The sequence below is a fragment of the Hylobates moloch genome, unplaced genomic scaffold, assembly GCF_009828535.3.
Source record: "Hylobates moloch isolate HMO894 unplaced genomic scaffold, HMol_V3 SCAFFOLD_15, whole genome shotgun sequence".
Classification (NCBI taxonomy): Eukaryota; Metazoa; Chordata; class Mammalia; order Primates; family Hylobatidae; genus Hylobates; species Hylobates moloch.
In genome coordinates this window covers 64,214,609-64,238,878 of record NW_026652290.1, presented here as the reverse complement: position 1 = coordinate 64,238,878, position 24,270 = coordinate 64,214,609, and the positions used below count along the sequence as shown (strand labels likewise).

Sequence of the window (24,270 nt, the reverse complement as noted above, 5' to 3'; positions counted from 1 at the left end):
CAGCTCATTCCTATTATCCCAGCATCTTGGGAAGCCAAGGCAGGAGGACTGCTTGAGCCTAGGAGTTTAAGAATAGCCTGGGCAAGGCTGGTCTCAAACTCCCAGGGTCAAGCAGTCCTCTCCCCTTGACCTCCCAAAGTGCTGGGATTGCAGGCATGAGCCACCATGCCCAGCCTCATCCATTTTTTAAAAAGTTAAACACTACTTATTATATGACCTAGCAAACATGCTCAATAAAAATAAAAAGCTTACATCTAGACCAATGTGTGAATTAATGTTCATAACAGCCTTATTAGAACTGAAAACTAGAATCAACCCAAACGTCCACCCACGGGCGAATGGATAAGCAAATTTTGATGTATCCATACAATTGAATACTACTCAGCAATATAAATGAAATATTGGGCTGGGCATGGTGGCTCATGCCTGTAATCCCAGCACTTTGGGAGGCCCAGGTGGGCGGATCATGAGGTCAAGAGATCGAGACCATCCTGGCCAACATGGTAAAATCCTGCCTCTGCTAAAAATACAAAAATTAGCTGGGCGTGGTGGCGCATGCCTGTGGTCCCAGCTATTCAGGAGGCTGAGGCGGGAGAATTGCTTGGGCCCGGGAGGCGGAGGTTGTACTGAGCCGGGATCTCGCCACTGCACTCCAGCCTGGTGACAGAGGGAGACTCTGTCTCAAAAAAAAAAAAAAGAAATGAAGTATCGATAAACACCACATGTACTGAATCTCAAAGCAATTATGCTGACCAAAACAAGCCAGAAAAAAGAATACGTACTATGTGATTCCAATTGTTTAAACCTCTAGAAAATTCAAACTAAAGTCTATAGTGAAAGAAAGCAGATTAGTGGTTGCCGGGGGAGGGTAACTGGAGGAAGAGATTATCCAAAGGGATAACAAGGAAATTCTTGGGGTGCTGGATTTGTTTATTATGTTGATTGTGGCAATGGCTTCACAGATGCATACCTATGTCAAAACTTAAGAAATTGTGTACTCTAAATATGTCTAGTTTATTGTATGTCAATTGCGCCTCAGTAATGCTGTTAAATAAGTAAACACATTAAAAGAGAGAAAGAAAAAGAAAAAAAAAAGAATAGCCTGGGCAACATAGTGAGACCCCATCTTAGAAAAAAATAAAAATAAAAAGAAGAAATTTAATCCCCAATGCGGCAATATTAAGAGATGGGCCTTTAAAAGATGATGACTTACTGGGCTCAATGGCTCATGCCTGTAATCCTAGCGCTTTGTGAGTCAGAGGCGGGTGGATCACCTGAGGTCAGGAGTTCAAGACCAGCCTGGCCAACATGGCGAAACCTCGTCTCTACTAAAAATACAAAAATTAGCCAGGCATTGTGGTGCACGCCTGTAATCCCAGCTACTTGGAAGGCTGTGGTGGGAGGATCACTTGAGCCTGTGAGGTGGAGGTTGCAGTGAACCGAGATTGGCCACTGTACTCCAGTCTGGGTGACAGAGTGAGACCCTGTCTCAAAAAGAAAAAAAAAATCCTTTTCTTTGTAAATTACCCACCTTCAAGTATTCTGTTATAAGCAACATAAAACAGATTAAGGTAATATAGTAATAATACCCTATTGCAGATACATAATATATTACTGCAGTAGGGTATTACCGCAGTATATTATTTTATATTATATAATAAACAAATGCATTAGGCATATACTAAAATGAATTAAGCCAGAATCAGCCAATTGACTTTGGTTTTGACCAAGAGCTTGCTATAAACATCATTTCTGATGTCCCTGAACCTGAGTAATTCTATGAAAGAGTAGCTTACTGTCTTTTTTTTTTTTTTTTTTTTTTGAGACGGATTGTCACTCTGTTGCCCAGGCTAGAGAATGCAGTGGCACAATCTCAGCTCACTGCAGCCTCCATCTCCTGGGTTCAGCCAATTCTCCTGCCTCAGCCTCCCGAGCAACTGGAATTACAGGCGTGAGCCACCACACTGGCTAATTTTTTGTATTTTTAGTGGAGAAGGGGTTTCTCCATGTTGGCCAGGCTGGTCTCGAACTCCTGACCTAAAGTGATCCACCTGCCTCAGCCTCCCAAAAGTGCTGGGATTACAGGCATGAGACACCTCACCCAGCCGTGGCTTACTATCTAATCATGTAACAGGAACAATTATATAAAGTAGGCATGTGATTTGGTCTCATTATTAGTATTAGAATATTTGTTTTCCAAAATGGTGAATATTCTTAAATGTAATTTGGAGTAAATGTTCTTTCTGTGTTTTTTATTCGTGTGTTTGAGATGGGGTCTTGCTCCATAGCCCAGGCTGGAATGCAGCGGTGCGATCTCAGCTCACTGCAACCTCCCATTCCAGGATTCAAGCAATTCTCCTGCCTCAGCCTCCCAAGTAGCTACGACTACAGGCACCCGACACCACTCCCAGCTGATATTTGTAGTTGTACTAGAGACGGGGTTGCACCACGTTGGCCAGGCTGGTCAGGAACCCCTGACCTCAAATGGTCCGCTCACTTCAGCCTCCCAAAGTGCTGGGATTACAGGCTTGAGCCAAAGTACCAAGAAGGCAAAAGAAAAAAAATTAAAGACCAATATATTACAACAGATCACTTAGGCACAAAAAGCGTTGACAAAATGTTAGCAAATCTAATCAAACAATGTATGAAAATGGTAATGGTTTGTTTATGGTATAATATACCATAACCAAGTGAGATTTATTCTACATATGCAAGGCTGGTTCAATATTTCAAAAAATAATCAGTGTAATCCACCATATCCATAAGCTAAAGAAAAATCATATAATCATATCAGTTGAAGAAAAAAGATTTAGCAAAATGTTCCAGCTGCTACAGAGGCTAAGGCAGGAGGACTGCTTGAGCCCAGGAAATTGAAGCTTCAGTGAGCTATGATCACACCACTGCACTCCAGCCTGGGTGACAGAGTAAGACCCTGTCTCAAAATAAAATAAGATAAAATAAAATTTAAAAGTCTCAGCACACCAGGAATGAAAGGAATTCCCCAACTTGATAAAGAGCATTGTTCCATGGCCAGCAGATCTATGTAAATCTGCCCCAAAGTCTGAGGAAGCTGAGAGGCTGAAGAAATAGGTGGACAAATCCAGCTTCTTAGAAAAAACATTAACAGAGACTTACTAACAGAAGTTATGTCTGTGTCTCGGGTCGCAGCGATGACAAGATGTTGGATGCCATACTCTTACTCCCGAGACTCAGTGCATTTTTTTTTTTTTTTTTCTGAGACGGAGTCTTGCTCTGTCACCCAGGCTTGAGTACTGTGGCACGATCTCAGCTCACTGCAACCTCTGCCTCCTGGGTTCAAGCAATTCTCCTGCCTCAGCCTCCTGAGTAGCTAGGATCGTAGGCGTGTGCCACCACACCTGGCTAATTTTCTTTTTTCTTTTTCTTTTTTTTTTTTTTTGGAGACGGAGTTTTGCTCTTGTTGCCCAGGCTGAAGTGCAATGGGGTGATCTCGGCTCACCACAACCTCTGCCTCCTGGGTTCAAGCGATTCTCCTGCCTCAGCCTCCTGAGTAGTTGGGATTACAGGCATGCACCACCATGCCCAGCTAATTTTTTGTATTTTTAGTAGAGATAGGGTTTCTCCATGTTGGTCAAGCTGGTCTCAAACTCCCGACCTCAGGTGATCCACCCACCTCAGCCTCCCAAAGTGCTGGGACTACAGACGTGAACCACCGCGTCTGACAATTTTTGTATTTTTGGTAGAAACAGAGTTTCACTATGTTGGCCGGGCTGGTCTCAAACCCCTGACCTCAGGTGATCTGCCAGCCTCAGCCTCCCAAAGTGCTAGGATTACAAGCATGAGCCACCATGCCTGGCCGACTCAGGGCTTTTATAACATATGGGAGGGGTGGTTCAGAAGGGATGTGAAGGACAATTGAAGCACCATAACATCAAGGTTGTTTGATCTAAGGGCAGAATTTATGGTAAATACCTGCTCTTACAAAAGGAACAATAGATAAACTGGAAATCATAGAGGACTTCCCAGAACATGGATTAATCAAAAGCCAACATGGTAGATTTGTTTCCAAAATGAATGTAGGATTACAAAAAAAACTTACAGCTAACATCATACTTATAATGGTGAAAGACTGAATGTTTTCCCGCTAAAATAGGATATCCTCTCACAACTCTCATTCAACATAGTACTGAAAGTGCAATAAGAACAAATAGAAAAGAAAGAGAGAGAGATAGGGAGAAAGAAAGAAAAAGAAAGAAAGAAAGAAAGAAAGAAAGAAAGAAAGAAAGAAAGAAAGAAAGAAAGAAAGAAAGAAAGGAACCATACTTTTAATGGTGAAAGACTGAATGTTTTCCTGCTAAAACAGGATGTCCTCTCACGACTCTCATTCAACATAGTACTGAAAGTGCAATAAGAAAAAAAAGAAAAGAAAGAGAGATAGAAAGAAAGAAAGAAAAGAAAGAAAGAAGGCAGGAAAAAGAGAGAGAGAAGGGAAGGAGGAAGGAAGGAAGGAAGGAAGGAAGGAAGGAAGGAAGGAAGGAAGGAAGGAAAGATAAAACTGTCCCAATTTGCAGATGATATGATTGTCTATCTAGAAAATTCCAAGGAATCTGCCAAAGAAATTCCTAGAACCAATAAATGGGTACAGCAAGGTCACAGACACAAAACCAACACAGAAAAATCAATTGCATTTCTATATGTTAATAATAAACATGTGGAAACTGAAATTAAAAACACAATACTATATATAATCACTCCAAAGAAAATTAAATGCTTAGGTATAAACTTATAAAACATGTACAGGGCTGGGCTCAGTGGCTCACGCCTATAATCTCAGCTCTTTTGGGGGCCAAGACCTGTGGATCACTTGAGATCATGAGTTCAAGACTGGCCTGGCTATAGTAAAACTCCATCTCTACTAAAAATAAGCCAGGATTGGTGGCACATGCCTGTATTCCCAGCTACTTGGGTGGCTGAGGCAGAAGAATCACTTGAACCTAGGAAGCAGAGTAGCTGCAGCGAGGCAAGATCGTGCCACTGAACTCCAGCCTGGGCAACAGAGTGAGACTCTGTCCCAAAAAAGTATATAAATAGATAAAATAAAACAGTACAAGATCTGTATCCTACAAATTACAAAATGCTGATGAAAGAAATTCTGAAAGATGTACATAAATAGAGAGACATACCATGTTCATGGATTGGAAGACTCAAAATAACAAAGATGTTAGTTCCTTCCAAAATTTATCCACAGGTTTTATGCAATTCCTATAAGAATCCTAAAAAGGCAGCCATAAAAAAGGATGAATTCATGTTCTTTGTAGGGACATGGATGAAGCTGGAAACCATCATTCTCAGCAAACTATCACAAGGACAAAAAACCAAACACCGCATGTTCTCACTCATAGGTGGGAATTGAACAATGAGAACACACGGACACAGGAAGGGGAATATTACACACCAGGGACTGTTGTGGGGTCTGGGGAGAGGGGAGCGATAGCATTAGGAGATATACCTAATGCTAAATGACGAGTTAATGGGTGCAGCACACCAACATGGCACATGTATACATATGTAAGAAGGCTGCATGTTGTGCACATGTACCCTAAAACTTAAAATATAATAATAATTAAAAAAAAGAAAAAGAAAGAAAAAAAGAAAAAGAAGAAACAAAAAAGAATCACTCTACCAAATATTAAGTCTTACTATTTAGCTACAGTAATCAAATGAGTGATATTGGTGAAGGAACAGAGAACCCAGAAATAGACCCACACAAATGTGGCAAATTGATTTTTGACAACGGTATGAAAGCAATTCAATGGAGGAAAGATAGCCTGTTTAACAAATGATGCTGGAGCATTGAACATGCATAGGCAAAAAAAAATGAACCTCAACCTAAACGTCACAACTTCTATCAAATTTAACAAAAATAAATCATAGATTTAAATGTAAAATGCAAAACTATAAAACTTTTAGAAAAAAATAAGTGAAAGTCTTTGGGATCTCAGGCTAGACAAAGGATTCTTACACTTAACACCAAAAGCATGATGGAAAAATTGACAACTTGGCCCTCATCAAAATTAAAATATTTTTTGCTTTATAAAAGACTCTATTAAGACAATATATAAGTAAAAGCTACAGACTGTAGGGGGGAAATATTGACAAAGTTTACATCAGACAAAGGACTAATATCTAAAATATATTTTTAAAAACCCTCAAAATTCAACAGTAAAAATACAAACCAATTACGTAGGCACAAGATATAAACAGACATTTCATCAAAGAAACTATTCAGAAGGCAAAAAGGCACTTGAATAGATATCCAACACCACTGGCCATTAAACATATGCAAATTAAAACCACAGTGGAATATCACTTCACATCTATCAGAATGGCCAAAATTAAATATAGTGACATCGCCAAATGCTGGTGAGGATTTTGAGAAACTAGATCATTCATACACTGCTGGTAGGTATGTAAAATAATACAACCACTCTGGAAAACAGTCTGAAAAAGAATTTTTTTAAATTAGAGTTGGGGGTCTCACTATATTGACCATACTGGTCTTCAATTCCTGACCTCAAGCAATCCTCCCATCTTGGCCTCCCAAAATGCCAGGACTTGGCTGGGTGCAGTGACTCATGCCTGTAATCCCAGCACTTTGGGAGTCCAAGGCGGTTTGATCACAAGGTCAGAAGATCAAGACCAGCCTGGCCAACATGGTGAAACCCCGTCTCTACTAAAAATACAATAAATTAGCTGGGTGTGGTGGCACGCGCCTGTAGTCCCAGCTACTCAGGAGACTGAGGCAGGAGAATTGCTTGAACCCAGGAGGCAGAGGTGGCAGTGAGCCAAGATCATGCCACTCACACTCCAGCCTGGGTGACAGAGCAAGACTCTGTCTTAAACAAACAAACAAACAAAAAAGCCTGGATTACAGGCATGAGCCACCACACCAGACAAGCTTTTTTTTTTTTTTCTCGAGATTAAGTCTCCCCTCTGTTGCCCAGGCTGGAGTGAAGTGGAGTGACCTCGGCTCACTGCAACCTCTGCCTCACTGGGTCAAGCAATTCTCCTGCCTCAGCCTCCCAAGTAGCTGGAACAACCTGCATGTGCCACTATGCAATTTCTTGTCGGCTTGCAACAAACAATTTTTTCTATAACGACATGCAAACTACTATTTGGTCCAGCAACTAACTGCCCTCCCCTCCTGGAATTTTTTTTTTTTTTTTTTTTTTTTTTTTTGAGATGGAGGCTGGAGCGGCTTCCTAGGCCCAAGTCCAGTGGCACGATCTCAGCTCAATGCAACCTCCGCCTCCAGGGTTCAAGCGATTCTAGTGCCTCAGCCTCTCAAGTAGCTGGGATTATAGACGTGCACCACCACACCCAGCTAATTTTTGTATTTTCAGTAGAGACAGGGTTTCACCATGTTGGTCAGACTGGTCTTGAACTCCTGACCTCAAATGATCGACTCTGCCTCCCAAAGTGCTGGGATTATAGGTGTGAGCCACCACGCCAGCCCCTCCTGAACTTTTATTCCAGAGAAAAGAAAACAAATGTTCTGACGAGGTGGCTCACGCCTATAATCCTAGCACTTTGGGAGGCTGAGGCAGCAGGATTGAGCCCAGGAATTTAAGATCACCCTGGACAATATGGTAACATCTTGTCTCTACAAAAAACACAAACAACTAGCCCGGCATGGTGGTGTGTGCCTGGCTGAGGCAGGAAGGAATACTTGAGCCCAGGAGGTTGAGGCTGCAGTAAATTGTGATCATCCCATTGCACTCCAGCCTGGCTAACACAGCCAGACCCTGTCTCAAAAAAACAAAAAGGCAGCACTTTGGGAGGCTGAGGCAGCCAGATCACTTGAGGTCAGGAGTTTGAGACCACCCTGGCCAATATGGCGAAATCCTGCCTCTACCAAAAATAAAAAAGTAGCTGGGCATGGTGGTGGGCGCCTATAATCCTAGCTACTCGGGAGGCTGATGCAACAGGATGACTTGAGCCCAGGAGTTCGAGACCGGCCTGGGCATCATGGCAAAACCCCGTCTCTACAAAACATACAAAAATTTGCTGGGGGTCATGGCCTGTGCCTGTAGTCTCAGCTACGCGGGAGCCTGAGGTGGGAGAATCGCTTTGAGCCCCGCAGGTTGAGTCTACAGTGAGCTATAATTGCACCACTGCACTCCAGCCTGGGCAATAAGAGTGAGACCCTGTGAAAGAAAGAGAGAAAGAGAGGAAGAGAGAAAGAGAGAAAGAGAGGAAGAGAGAAAGAGAGAGAGGGAGGGAGGGAGGCAGGGAGGGAGAAAGGAAGGAAGGAAGGAAGGAAGGAAGGAAGGAAGGAAGGAAGGAAGGAAGGAAGGAAGGAAGGAAGGAAGGGAGGGAGGGAGGGAGGGAGGGAGGGAGGGAGGGAAGGAAGGAAAAGAAAAAATTAGGCCCGGCGCGGTGGCTCATGCCTGTAATCTGAGCACTTTGGGAGGCCGAGGTGGGTGGATTACTTGAGGCCAGGAGTTTGAGACCAACCAGGCCAATATGGTGAAACTCTGTCGCTACTAGAAATACGAAAAATTATCTAGGCATGGTAGTACGCGCCTGTAATCCCAGCTACTCGGGAGGCTGAGACAGGACAATCACTTGAATCCAGGAGGTGGAGGTTGCAGTGAGCTGAGATCCTGCCACTGTACTCCAGCCTGGGCGACACAGCAAGCCTCTGTCTCAAAAAAAAATTAAAATTAAAATTAATGATTTGAAGAAAAACTATTCTTTTCACTATTCTTGCAACTTTTCTTATAAGCTTGAAATTATTTCCAAAAAAAGGAAAAGCAAAAAAGTAAGAGCAGAGCTTAAAAGTTTGAACTTGAGACAGGCAGTGTCAGGGGCATTTGAACCAGAGCGACTCCATCTTGAATTGTGGCTGGGTAAAATAAGGCTGAGTCGGCCAGGCACGGTGGCTCACGCCTGTAATCCCAGCACTTTGGGAGGCCAAGGCAGGCGGATCACCTGAGGCCAGGAGTTCGAGACTAGCCTGACCAAAATGGCAAAACCCCGTCTCTACTAAAAATACAAACATTAGCCAGGCGTGGTGGTGGGCACCTGTAATCCCAACTACTCAGGAGGCTGAGGCAGGAGAATCCCTTGAACCCAGGAGGCAGAGGTTGCAGTGAGCCGAGATTGCGCCATTGAACTCCAGCCTGGGCGACAGAGTGAGACTTTGTCTTGAAAAAAAATAAATAAAGAAGGTTGAGACCTGCTGGACTGCATTCCCAGGTGGTTCACAGTCACAGGATGAGATAGGAGGTCAGCACAAGATACAGGTCACAAAGACCTTGCTGATAAAAGGATGCAATAAAGAAGCCGGCCAAATCCCACCAAAACCAAGATGGTGATGAAAGTGACCTCTGGTGGTCCTCACTGCTCATTATATTTATTTATAATTATAATGCATTAGCATGCTAAAAGACTCCCACCAGCCCCATCCCAGTTTACAAATGCCTTGGCAACATCAGGAAGTTAGTCTATACGGTCTAAAAGGGGAGGAACCTTCAGTTCCAGGAATTGCTCACCCCCTCCCTGAACACTCATGAATAATCCACCCCTTGTTTAGCATATGATCAAGAAATAAACATAAAAATCGTCAACAAGCAGGCCTCAGGGCTGCTCTGCCTATGGAGTAGCCATTCTTTTGTTTATTTACTTCTCTAATAAACTTGCTTCCATTTTGCCCTGTGGACTCACCCCAATTCTTTCTTGTCCAAGATTCAAGAACCCTCTCTTGAAATCTGGGGTCTGGATCGGAACCCCTTTCTGGTAACAGAAGGAGTCAAGAATGACTCCCAAGTTCATGTCCGATGGCTCACGCCTATAATCCCAATACTTTGGGAGGTCCAAGCAGGAGGATCACTTGAGCCCAGGAGTTCAAGACCAGCCTAGGCAACATGGCAAAACCCTGTCTCTCCAAAAAGTCAGGTGTGGTGGTGTGCACCTGTATTCCCAGCTATTCAGGAGGCTGAGGTGGGAGAATCTCTTTAGCTTGGGAGGTCAAGGCCTCAGTGAGCTGAGATCAAGCCACTGCACTCTAGCCTGGGCAATAAGAGACAGACTTGTTTCGAAGAAAAAGAATGACTCTCCTAAGTGACTAGGGATCCCAGCTGAAAGTGAGAATATAAAATTCCATATCTTAAGGTATACATTAAATATGATTTCTTTTTTTTCTTTTTCTTTGTTTTTTTTTTTGAGACAGAGTCTCAGTGTGTTGCCCAGGCTGGAACAGATCTTGGCTCACTGCAACCTCCACCTCCCAGGTTCAAGCGATTCTCCTGCCTCAGCCTCCCGAGTAGCTGGAACTAAAGGCACACACCACCACGCCTGGCTAATTTTTGTACTTTTAGTAGTGACAGGGATTCACCATGTTGGCCAGGCTGGTCTCAAACTCCTGACCTCAAGTGATCTGCCCACCTTGGCCTCCCAAAGTGCTGGGATTACAGGTGTGAGCCACCAGGCCTGGCATTAAATATGATTTCATAAATTTAATGTGAAAGAGGATTGCATATTAATATTGCATAAATTTATTAAGGTTATCTTGACAATTTCCTTTATTCTTGGCTAAATTCTAAAAGTTGCCTATCTATGGTCAGATGATTTGGTACAAGAACAAGAACCAGAAATACAGAGTTCTCATTCCTGGCTTTAATTTCACAGAGAACCACAAAACGCTTAATTTCTTCAATGCTTGCTTTTTCATTTACAAAGTATTACTGATAATTACAATCTGCAAAGTACTTTCCTCAGGAGAGAGTCATGATTTGAGTGCAATTAACTGCTTCTAATTTTTCAAACATAAAATTCTATTTGGTTGTCACCTAACAGTAGAAATACAGTGTCCAAACTAATTGTTTCCTAAAAGTGATTATTTTCTTAGAGTCAGCAATTCATTTTGCGGTGACTTCATGAAATGGTGATTAAATTGAAACTAATTCAGATAAATATAACATCATTTAACATTAATCATCACAACAGCTCAACATTCTCTTAATAGAAAGGTTGTACATCATGGAGGTGGGGAGAAATATAAACAACAAAAAGAAATGTCAATTCTTACATAAAACTCTAGTTTCAATAATTATTGGTACAGGTGGCTCATGCCTGTAATCCTAGCACTTTGGGAGTCCGAGGTGGGTGGATCACCTGAGGTTAGGGGTTTGAGACCAGCCAGGTATGTGGCACACGCCTGTAATCCCAGCTACTCAGGAAGCTGAGGCAGGAGAATTGCTTGTACCCAGGAGGCAGAGGTTGCAGTGAGCCGAGATCACACCACTGCACTCCAGCCTGGGCAACAGATTGAGACTCCATCTAAAAAAAAAAAAAAAATTATTGCTATCCATTCCTCCTGTAAGTTTTCTCAGAAAACAGCCAAGATAATTATATAATTATATATAGCCTCACTCCTCTACTATGCTCTGTAAAATAAAAAAACCAAAACAAACAAAAAAAGAATTTTACATAGTCCCAGCATCAAACTAATGAATTCATGACAATGAATACCACTGGAAATAACAAGATTCTGCCTTGGGATGTTAGTGTCAGACTTTAACGTTGAAGACAAGACTTGGAGCTATACATTTATTTATTTATTTATTTATTTATTTATTTATTTATTTATTTAGAGATGGAGTCTCACTCTGTTGCCCAGGCTGGAGTACAGTGGCGCCAGCTCGGCTCACTGCAACCTCCACCCTCCCAGGTTCAAGTGATTCTCCTGCCTCAGCCACCCAAGTAGCTGGGACTACAGTTGCACACCACCATGCCCAAGTAATTTTTGTATGTTTAGTAGAGACGGGGTTTCACCACGTTGGCCAGGCTGATCTTGAACTCTTGACCTCAGGTGATCCACCCGCCTCCCCCAAAGTGTTGGGATTACAGGCATGAGCCACTGTGCCCGGCCAGAGACATATTTTAATCTAAATGGGACCAACTGGGGGTGTCCAGGTAGACACTGTGTCCAAACAAGATGCTCTTGCGTGCTCATTGGTAAGCCCCTTTCCCCACCTCTTCAGAATGTCTCTCAGATCTCAGATTGTTCTTTAGTAGCTGGAAGCTGAGAGAGAAAAAACAATTCATATATTCATCATCTCTCCTCACAGAGAAACAATGACTTTTACAATACAGTAATTTTTTAAATGTTATCCCCCTTCCTGTCTTAATATGAGTCTTTAGTTTAAATAGGCAAACTCATAAAATGATAATAGTCATAAAATCGTGAAATATGCCTGTAGTAGCAGAAATGAAAGAAGCTAATGCTTAGAACATACCTGGATAAAATTCTACAGTCACTGTGCTGAGTTGAGGAGCAATAGCTAATAAAATCTTTAGATTTTTTGAGAAAAATTTTATTGAAGTGTAACATATATACAGAAAAGTATACAAATCCTAAATATAAAGATCAATAAATAATAAAAAGGTGACTACATCTATGGAAACAACAGTCAGGTCAAGAAATAGTAGAAATAGTAATCAGGCCAAAGCAGGATGATTACTTGAGCCCAGGATTTCAAGACCAGCCTGGGCAACGTAGGGAGACCCCATATCTACAAAAAATTATTTTTAAAAAAATCAGGCATGGTGGTTTATGCCTGTAATCTCAACACTGGGAGGCTGAGGTGGGAGGATTGCTTGAGCTCAGGAGTTTGAGACCACCCAGGGCAACAGAGTGAGACCCCATCTCCATAAAAAATAAATTTAAAACAATTAGCTGGTCATGGTGGCATGTGCCTATAGTCTCAGCTACCTGGGAGGCTGTGGCAGGAGGCTCAGTTGAACTGAGGAACTAAAGGCTGCAGTAAGCTGTGTTCATGCCATTGCACTCCAGCCTGGGCAATAGAGCGAGATCTTGTTTCTAAATAAATACTAAAAATTCATAAAGACAAAAAGTGAAACTGATTGCTAGAGGTTAGCGGGAACAGGCAATGGTAATTATTATTTAATGGGTGACAGAGTAAGACTCTGTCTTTAAAAAAATGAAGGAAAAAAAGCAATGGTAGTCTATGAAAAAAACTAATTCAAGGTACAAATAGATCAGAATAGCAGTTGAAGTTTGGAGTTATCATCTGGGAGGGGGACGCAGCTCCTGGGGGATGAAATATTCCATATCTGGATCTAGGTAATTAATAGTCATTATGAATGTTTTCCATATGTTAAAATGCTATACATTTGAGATTTGTACATTTTCTCTGGTTATATTTCAATTAAAAAGTAAAATTTTTTTAAGAATTAGTTTTGCCTGCTTTTGAAGTATGTGTAAACGGACTCATATTCATGTGTTCTTTTGTGTCTTGCTCAACATTACGTTTGAGAAATTCATCCACGTGGTTGTATATAGTTGCAGTTCATTCATTTTTATTGCCAGTAGTGTTCAGTTGTATAAACATGCCACATTTTACTTATCCATTCTATTTTTGGGTTGTATCCAGTTTGGGGCTGATGTGAATTATACTCCTGTATATGTCTTTTGGTGCATCTGTGTGCATATTTCCGCAGGACATATATTTAGTAGTAAAATTGCTGGGTCTTAGGGTACGTGTGTGTTCAATTGAGTATACGAACAGCTTTCCATAGTGATCATATCAATTTATTTATTTATTTGTTTTTACAGATGGGGTCTTGCTCTGTCACCCAGGCTGGAGTGCAGTAGCATGATCATAGCTTACTGCAACTTTGACCTCCTGGGTTCAAGCAGTCTGTGCACCTCCGCTGGGATCTCAGCTCACTGCAACCTTGGCCTTTCGGGTTCAAATGATTCTTGTGCTTCAACCTCCCAAGTAGCTGGGATTACAGGCGTGCACCACCACACCCAACTAATTTTTGTATTTTCAGTACAGATGAGGTTTCACCATGTTGGTCAGGCTAGTCTTGTACTTCTGACCTCAAGTGTCCAGCTGCCTTGGCCTCCCAATGTGCTAGGATTACAGGCGTGTGCCACCCCACCTGGCTCCTCTGTTTATACATTTGAGTAAATTGCAGACATGATGCTACTTTACCTCTAAATAACTTTGTAAAAACAATGATATTCCCTTACATAATCACAATACAGTTATGAAAATCATGAAATTAACACTGATACAGTACTATAAAATCTGTGTACCTTATTTAAATTTCATTAGTTATCTCACTAATGTCCCCTGTAGCAAAATAAAAAAAGTTTTTTAAAACCTTAGTCCAGAATTCAATCCAGCATCACGTATTGCACTTAGTTGTCATGCGTAAAAGGAAAAACCAAGCCGGGTACAGTGATGTGAGGTGGGAGGATTGCTTGAGGCCAGGAATTCAAGACCAGCCTGGGTGACAGGTGGAGATCCCATTTCTACAAAAAAGAAAAACCGTTTTTTTTGGCCTTTAATCTCACAATCAACAGAGAAGACTTCTGAGACCCTTGGCCACCAAAATGTGTGGGGATTTTATGCCACTAAGCAATCCCTCAGTGGATTCTCCAACCGGGTGTCCCATAATTCAGTTCAATTCTGAGCCATACATTGCATGCCTGTACCAAAATATCTCATGTACTCCAGAAATACATACACCTACTATGTACCCACAAGAATGATAAGTAAATGAATGAATGAGTGAATGAAAATTCTGACACTATCCTTAGGCCACTGGTACTTCTGACTGGGTAGAAACCAGGGTTTCTGCAACCTCCTCCTTGGGTTTGACTAATTTGCTAGGACAGTTCACAGAACTCAGGGAAACACATTGCCAGTTTACTATAAAAGATATCATAGGCCGGGTGTGGTGGCTCATGCCTGTAGTCCTGTTACCGGTTGAGGGTGTCCAGGTTCTTGGCATCTTGAACAAAGAATTGGACAAAATGCACAAACAAAGCAAGGAAAGAATGAAGCAACACAAGCAGAGATTTCTCGAAAACGAAAGTACACTCCAGAGGGTGAAAGCAGGCCTGAGCGTAGGAGGTCAAGAGCCTTGTTACAGAATTTTCTGGGGTTTAAATACCCTCTAGAGGTTTCCATTGGTTACTTGACGTACACCCTATGTAAATGAAGAGGATGGAGTAAAGTTACAAAATCATTTACTCACTGTACAGCCTATGTAAATGAAAAGGATATTTCCTGTCATAGCTGAGATGTTTCCATTTGATTTAGTTCTCGGAAGTCCTTAGGTTCCCTGCCTCCAGGTCCTATTCTCCTGCCTAATCCTAGCAGTTTGGGAGGCCAAGGCAGGTGGATTACTTGAGGCCAGGAGTTGGAGACCAGCCTGGCCAACGAGGTGAAATACCTTCTCTACTAAAAATACGAAAGTTTTTTGTACGTCCGCCATGAGACGGGTGTGGTGGCTCACACCTGTAATCCCAGCTACTTGGGAGGCTGAGGTGGGAGAATCGCTTGAACCTGGGATGTGGGGGTTGCAGTAAGCCAAGATCACGCCACTTTACTCCAGCCTAGGCAACAGAGCAAGATTGTCTTTTTTTTTTTTTTTTTTTGTGAGACGGAGTTTCGCTCTTGTTGCACAGGCTGGAGTGCAATGGTGCGATCTCAGCTCACCGCAACCTCTGCCTTCCAGGTTCAAGGCTTCCAAAGTGCTGGGATTACAGGTGTGAGCCACCGCACTCAGCTTTTTTTTTTTTTTTTTTTTTGAGACAGAGTCCTGCCCTGTCGCCCAGTCTGGGGTGCAATGGCGTGATGCAACCTCTGCCTCCTGGGTTCAAGCGATTCTCCTGCTTCTGCCTCCTGAGTAGCTGGGATTACAGGTACGTGTCACGATGCCCAGATAATTTTTGTATTTTTAGTAGAGACGGGTTTCACCATGTTGGCCAGGCTGGTCTCAAACTTCCAGGCTCAAGTGATACGCCCGCCTTGGCCTCCCAAAGTGCTGGAATTATAGGCATAAGCCACCATGCTCTGCCTTTTTTTTTTTTTAAGACAGGGTCTTGGCTGGGCGTGGTGGCTCACGCCTATAATCCCAGCACTTTGGGAGGCCAAGGCAGGCAAATCATGAGGTCAGGAGTTTGAGACCAGCGTGGCCAACATGGTGAAATTCCGTCTCTACTAAAAATACAAAAATTAGCTGGGTGTGGAGGCAGGCACCTGTAATCCCAGCTACTCACGAGGCTGAGGCAGAAGAATTGCTTGAACCCGTGAGGCAGAGGCTGCAATGAGCTGAGATTGCGCCACTGCACTCCAGCCAGGGCAACAGAGTGAGACTCCGTCTCAAAAAAAAAAAGACAGGGTCTTCGCCGGGCATGGTGGCTCAGGCCTGTAATCCCAGCACTTTGGGAGGCCAAGGTGGGTGGATTACATGAGGTCAGGAGTTCAAGGCCAGCCTAGCCACCATGGTGAAACCCTGTCTGTACTAAAAAATACAAAAATTAGCCGGGCATGGTGGTACATAGCTGTAATCCCAGCTACTTGGGAGGCAGAGGTTGCAGTGAGCCATGATCGTGCCTCTGCAAACCACCCTGGGCGACAGAGGGAGATTCTGTCTCAAGAGATACAGATGAATAACCAGATGAAGAGATGGATATGGCAAAGTACGGGGGGAGGGGTGTGGTGCTGCCATGACCTCTGGGTGTGCCACCCTCCCAGCACCTCCGGGTGTTCAGCAGAAAGGAAACTTATCAAATCTTAGTGATTAAATTTTTAAAAAAATATTTTTCAAATACACTTTTATTTTCTTTTTTTCCTTCCTCACATACAGAACTTCTCCACATACCACATTTCTTGCAGCTATAAAGTCACTTGATGTTGGCCGGGTACCATTTTATGCCTAAAACTCTGTTGACATCAAAATATGACAGTGTTATAGCCATAAAATATTTACATAGCACAGCATATTAAGCTGTAGACACTTGGCAATTAAACCACATAAAAAGAGGACAAGACCCCCATCCTACATGTTTGGAATCAGGTGTTCACCGGTCCCTATCTGGCAACTGTACACTGGTTCAAAGGGCAGCAGAGGCAACAGGCAGTTACTTCAGAGGACATTGAACACTATGATCTGGAAGCACGTTATGATGTAACCTAGTGTCATGTACCACACACCTTTCTCCAAGGTGGTCTTATAATTCTAGAATGGGAGGTCCAGCTGATACAAAATGAAGACAGACGACACAACATTTACTCTGTGGAGATATCCTACTCATACTATGCACATGCTGTGGTTTTGAACATAACTCGTCCCAAAAACTTGTCATGATCATCCTGACTATTTAGGTTGGCTGATCCATCAATCTTGCACTTAACTGTTACTTCTTTCCCAGTATTGTTAGGAGCAAAGCTGACCTGAAGAGCAACCAATGGCTGTAGATATCCTACATGCAGTTTTTTTCCCCTAATACGGGAAATATTTTAAGTCTATAAGTCCATTATGAGGACAAACTGCTACATTTGGTATATCTTCACTCTTCGAAACACAATCTATCCTTGGCACTCCTTCAGGCTTTAATCGAATTATTCTGTTCATTTTCACAAGAATACAAGGGTTTGCTTGAGAATAGCCAAAAACAGGATCATTCATACCACTGCATGCTTGAAGTAACGAAATAGGAAACCGACATGCAACATAAACTGGACCCTTCTGTTCAAGAAGTGCTCCATCAGGACAGGCTGTGAGGTTCTTCTGTTCTTCTAAAGTATATGGTTTTAGAAACTTCTTAAGGTCTTCAGTGTACCCTGCATACGAAGTTGGATCAGATCTACTGAAGGCATATGCCAATGCAGTCACTGGTTTTGGAAAAACCATAAGTCCTGGGCTAGGAATCTAGTCACGGTATTTGGGAACCTCATCGTTGAGAGTCTGAAGCATAACCCACATCGTGAATGAGAAGAGTGCAGCCAGGAACCCATAAAAAACTAGGTGGAAGAGCAAGATCAAACCCCAGCTCTTGGCGGTGCACCCCAGGAACTCTCCCGTGGTCGAGTTGTAGATGAAGAGCTTCCACTCGGCCAGGCTCTGGTTGGGGGACTTCTCGTTCTTCGTCATGGTGTGCGCGCGGACGGCGAGCGGAGCGGCGGCCGCGGGGATGGAGGCGGCGAGGGCAGCGGGGATGGAGGCGGCGAGGGCGCGGGGATGGAGGCGGCGAGGGCAGCGGGGATGGAGGCGGCGAGGGCAGCGGAGGCGCGTTCCGGCTCCGGCGGCGCAGCCCGGCGACGGCAGGGTAGGGTGGGACCGCCGAGAACACCTCGTTTTACTGGGAGTACTCGAGCCGACTGCAGTGTTTAAATTTTTAATAGAGCTAAATTTCTTGCACTCTCAGCCCTTCCAGATGTTGGTGGGCGGGGCTTAAGTTCCAACCCTTTAATCCTCTAATCACCTGGACTTTCTGGTGACTAGCCCCATCCTGAAGCTATCTACGGGCTCCGCCCTAAGCAGGTTCATTAGCATAAACTCAGGACTTATCAAAGGAGCTAATTATGAATAACAAAAGATCCTCCTAGCACTCAGGAAATTTGTAGGATTTTAGGAGTTCTGGGGCAGAAAGAAACCAAATACATTTTATACCATATCATGTCTCTTTAGTCTTCTTTACTCTAGAATAGTTTATCAGTCTTTTTCTTTCTTTTTAATTTATTTAAAAAGAATTTTTTTTTTTGAGACGGAGTTTCACTCTTGTTGCCCAGGCTGGAGTGCAATGGCTCAATTTCAGCTCACTACAACCTCCACCTCCCTGGTTCAAGCGGTTCTCCTGCCTCAGCCTCCCAAGTAGCTGGAATTACAGGCATACACTACCAAGCCTGGCTAATTTTGTATTTTTAGTAGAGATGGGGTTTCTCTATGTTGGTTGGTCTGGTCTCGAACCCCCAACCTCAGGTGATCCGCCCGCCTCAGCCTCCCAAAGTGCTGAGATTACAGGCGTGAGCCACCGCACCCGGCCTTTAATGTTTTAATTCTTTTAAAATCATTTTTATTCTAATAATTTTTCTGTAGATTATTTTGAATTCTCTTGGCATGCAAGTATGTCAATTCCATATAATGACAGTTTTTTCCTTCTGTTTTGAGCCTTATACATTTTTTTCTTGCCTTCTGTATTTGCTAGGACAATGTAGAGATAGTGGATATCATTGTCTTGCTCCCAACTTCAAGAGGAAAAACTTTTATATTTTACTACTATTTTACTATTTAGTATGATATTTGCTATAGTTTTTCATTGAGTCACTTATCAGATTAGGGAAGATCTTTTCTATCCATTGACATTAGACTTTTTTTTTTTGGAGAGAAAGTCTTGCTCCATCTCCCAGGCTGGAGTGCAGTGGCACAGCCTCGGCTCACTGCAACCTCTGCCTCCCAGGTTCAAGTGATTCTCCTTCCTCAGCCTCCTGAGTAGCTAGGATTACAGACATGCACCACCACACTCAGCTAATTTTGTATTTTTAGTAGAGACAGGGTTTCCGCATGTTGGTCAGGCTGGTCTCGAAATCCTGACTTCAAGTGATCCACCCGTCTCGGCCTCCCAAAGTGCTGGGATTACAGGCATGAGCCACCATGCCTGGACTTTTCTCTTTTTTTCTTTTCTTTTTTTTTTTTTTTTTTTTTGAGAGACAGGGTCTTACTCTGTCCCTCAAGCTGAAGTGCAGTAGTGTGATCATGGTTCACTGCAGCCTCAAACTCCTGGGTTCAAATGATCCTCCTGCATCAGCCAGTTTTCTTGTTTGTTGTTTTGTTTTGTTTGAGATTGAGTATTGCTCTGTTGCCCAGGCTGCAGTGCAGTGGAGCAATCTCAGCTCACTACAGCCTCCACCCGTCAGGTTCAAGGGATTCTTGTGCCTCAGCCACCTGAGTAGCTAGGATTACAGGCATGTGCCACCACACCTGGCTAATTTTTATATTTTTTGTAGAGATGGAGTTTCACCATGTTGGCCAGGCTGGTCTCAAACTCCTGGCCTCAAGTGATCCACCCTCCTCAGCCTCCCAAAGTGCTGGGATTACAGGTGTGTGCCACCACATCTGGCTTGTTTTTGTATTTTTTACTAGAGAGGGGGTTTTGCCCTGGTCTCAAACTCCCTGCCTCAAGTGATTTGCCTGCCTCAGCCTCCCAAAATGCCAGGATTACAGGCATGAGCCACAGCAGTCAGCCTAGGTTCTTTCTTTTTTTTTTTTCTTTTTTTTTTGAGATGGAGTCTGGCCCTGTTGCCCAGGCTGGAGTGCAGTGGCTCATTCTCGGCTCACTGTAACCTCTGCCTCCCAGGTTCAAGCGATCCTCTTGCTTCAGCCCCCTGAGTAGCTGGGATTACAGGTGCCTGCTGCCTGGCTAATTTTTGTATTTTAGTAGAAATGGGGTTTCGCCACCCGGCTGGTCTCAAACCCCTGACCTCAGGCAATCCAATCTCCTTGGCCTCCCGAAGTGCTGGGATTATAGGCATGAGCCATCGCGCCCGGCACCTAGGTTCTTATTTTTAAGAGTAAATTGCGGCCGGGCGCAGTGGCTCCTGCCTGGAATCCCAGCACTTTAGGAGGCCGAGGAGGGTGGATCACCTGAGGTAAGAAATTCGAGACTAGCCTGGGCAACGTGGCGAAACCCAATCTCTACTAAAATACAAAAATTAGCTGGCCGTGGTGGTGCACACCTGTAATTCCAGCTACTTGGGAGGCTGAGGGAGGAGAATCGCTTGAACCAGGAGGCAGAGGTTGCAGTGAGCCAAGATGGCGCCATTGCACTCCAGCCTGGACAAACAACAGTGAAACTCTGTCTCAAAAAAAAAAAAAAAAAACACTAAATTGCAATTACCCCAAATGTTTTTTTTAAATCCTAACTACAATTTGGCCCAGGTTATGGTCAATTTTGGTAAATGTGTTTAGTTCCTTTTCCCAAACACTATGACTATATAACAAATCACCCATAAAATTAATTGTTTTGAACAATAATAATCATTTTTACCTCTCATGGTTTCTATGTGTCAAGAATTCTAGAGCAACTCAAGGGCAGTTCTGCTCAAGGTCTCTCATGAGATTGCAGCCTGACTGGTTGGGGTTAGCTTATTTCAAAGATTTCTTCACTTACCTGCCTGGTAGCCTATGCTGAGGAGACTCCAACAGCTAGGTACTGAAACACCTGCGGTTCCTCAGACATCCCCTTCTAACTCTGTGTGGTGTCTCCAGCAAGAGAGCTTGAAGGTAGTTAGATTTACATAACAGCTCAGGGTTTCCCAAGGCAGGTACCCTAACAGAGAGGCAGGGAGAAGCTGTTTTATGACCTAATCTTAGAAGTCACATGGCATCATTCCACCAGATTTTTTTTGGTTGAGGTAGACACAAAAGGTTACTCAGGTTTAAGGGTAGGGAACATAGACCCAACTCTCAATGGAGGAATATCCAGTCACATTGTAAGGGGAACACGTGGAATCAGACACATACTGTCATGGCAATCTTAGAAAAATGCAGCTTGCCGTAGCAGCGTCCCACAAGTCCCACAAGCAGCCTGATAGTCATCTTTGCCATTAGACCCAGCTCTAGCTTTTGTGTTAGGTCACACATGTCCCTTTTTTTCTCTGCCCCCAGCAGCATAGTGCCCACTTCATTGTCTTTCATGCACAGCCACACTCTGGAGTCCCACAATCCTTGCTCTTAAAGGCAAGGTCTTTTTCTGTTTGTTTCTTGTTTCTTTGGCTGGAGGGCAGCAGTGCAAACATGGCTCACTGCAGCCTCAACCTCTTGGGTTCAAGCGATCCTCCCACCTCAGCTCTGCCACGTAGCTGGGAGCACAGGCACGCGCCACCACCCCCAGCTGATTTTTGTATTTTTTGTAGAGATGGGGTTTCGCCATGTTGCCTGTTGCAGGTGAGTGGCAACTATCTGAGACTGCTATCATGCAGCTGGTAAAGGAATTTACCAAGACAGTTGTTGGTAAAGAAAGGCAGATTTATTAGAGAAAGTATGAAAATACATTGCAACGGTGCAAGGGGCAGGTCAGCGAGAGAGGGGCAGACTGCAAGGAGACAAAGGCTTGCTGAGGATTTTATAGGATGGTACTGTGTGCTGACAAGGGCTTAGAGCAGTGCTGATAACACCAAGGTTGCAATGAGCTAATTAATCTACAGGTGTCTTGTGATAAATTGGATGTAGGAGGGCTACATATCCTGGACCATGCAGACCCACAGGTTATCTGCTTTCTCTTTCTGCTTTCTCTTGGTCTTGCCAGCCTGACTCCTTTTCCCTAGATAGGACTCCACATTGCCCAGGCTGGTCTCCAATTCCTGAGCTCAAGCAATCCTCCCCACTCAGCCTCCCAAATGCTGGTATTACAGGCAACAGCCCCCGTACCCGGCTTTTTTTTTTTTTTTTTTTTTAAGACAGGGTCTCACTCTGTCGCCCAGGCTGGAATGCAGTGGTGCAATCACTGCTCGCTGTAACTTTGACCTCCCCCAGCTCAGGCTGTCCTCCTGCCTCAGCCTCCTGAGTAGCTGGGACCACAGGCACGCACCACCACATCTGGCTAATAGTTTATTTTTAGTAGAGACAAGGACTCACTATGTTGTCCAGGCTGGTCTCAAATTCCTGGGCTCAAGCGATCCTCCTGCCTCAGCCGCCCAAAGTACTGAGGTTATAAGCCTGAGCCACCGCAGCTGGCCTAAGAGAAGTTCTTAAGCTTCTCTCAGATACCCTTCCTGGGATTTTGAAGGGTAAGGGAGAGCCCCTGTGGGCTTAAGAAATGAGTGTCGCACATCACCCAGGCTTGAGGTCCTGAGAAATGTCATTACACCCCTGGGACCCCCGAATGCATCTTCATGCCAAGGCATCAGGATGAAGTTCTTTCCTCAATGCCTTAAACATTTCTTCAGTAAGGGCCTCCTGTCCCCAGGACTGTTTTAGGAGCTGGCAGCACAATGAGAAAGAAAGAAGCCACTGTTCCAGAAGGAACTCACAGTGGAGAGAGGCATCTATAAACTTGTGGGAGTATCATCCAGAGGCCATAGGGAACATTTAAAAACATGAAGGCAAGAAGTATTATGATCAGGTTTGCACTTCAGAAGTCCTCACTACGTGAAAGCAAAGCTATCCTTGTCCCTTACTGCCAGGAACAAGGCATAGTCAGTTGCAATTTGTGTACAAAATCTCCACTACAATGTATAAGACCTGAGGGGGATTTCTCTGATATGAGACCTCTTTGAGAGAGATCATCCAGGCTAGGTTTGTTTCTGTATACACCAGGAAGCATACACTGAAGAAAACCTGCAACAGAATGGAGTTTGTTTTCCTCAGTTAGGAAAACAGGATGAGGAGTTGGAGTAGCAACAAACTCATCTTCTAATGAATTTACTTCAAATTCTTTTTTTTTTTTTTTTTTTTTGAGACAGAGTTTCACTCTTGTTGCCCAGGCTGGAGTGCAATGGCGCAATCTCGGCTCACTGCAACCTCTGCCTCCTGGGTTCAAGTGATTCTCCTGCCTCAGTCTCCCGAGTAGCTGGGATTACAGGCATGTGCCACCAAGCCTGGCTAATTTTTTTGTATTTTTAGTAGAGATGGGGTTTCTCCATGTTGGTCAGGCTGGTCTCGAACTCCTGACCTCAGGTGATCCACCGGCCTCGGCCTCCCAAAGTGCTGGGATTACAGGCATGAGCCACCACGCCCAGCCTACTTCAAATTCTTAATTAACTTTCACCATTCCAACAGACAGGCTAATTTGATTCTCTAACTATGAGAAATGGCCATAGCAACATCCTTTGTAAAATGTTTAGAAAATGTCAGATTTCTTAAAAATGCAAGGGATAATCCAGTCCAGGTGGCACTTGCCTGTAATCCCACCTATCCTGGAGGCTGAAAAAGGAGGATCATTTGTGCAAGACTCTTGTATCGGTTCGAACCCTGAGAGGGCACCAATAAACACAAGGTGGTGTGGAGCAACACGCTGTTTTAATGAGCGCCTGGGTGCAGGTGGGCTGAGGCCTAATATGGCGTCAGCACCAAAGGAGGACGGGGCAGGGGTTTTATAGTCTCCTGTAATCAGGAAGTGTCTCAGTCTGATGTAACTGCTAGCAGTACCCACACAGCCTCTCTCTCTGTCTTCGGGGGTACGTGTCTTTCAGCCAGCTCTCTTCCTGCTTCTGCTGTCTTGCTGACACACGCTGCTGGCGCAAGTGGCCTTGCGCCTTGGGACTGGGCCTGAAGAGGGAGGAGTTATTCATTCCCTTAAGCTTTCAGGCCCCGGAGAGAATCTTTCGATTTGAGGCCAGGTATTCGAGGCTGCAGTGAGCTATGATTATGCCTGTGAATAGCTACTGTACTCCCACCTGGGTAATATAGTAAGACCCTGTCTCCAAATAATAATAAATATAGGCCCGGCTCATGGCTCAAATC

The 24,270-nt window shown here is 43.9% G+C and overlaps 1 pseudogene; it reads right to left on the bottom strand.

The window, feature by feature from the left end:
* Window positions 1-17,109: 17,109 nt before the first annotated feature.
* LOC116483260 (sodium/potassium-transporting ATPase subunit beta-3-like) lies at window positions 17,110-17,961 on the bottom strand (annotated as a pseudogene).
* Window positions 17,962-24,270: the final 6,309 nt, after the last annotated feature.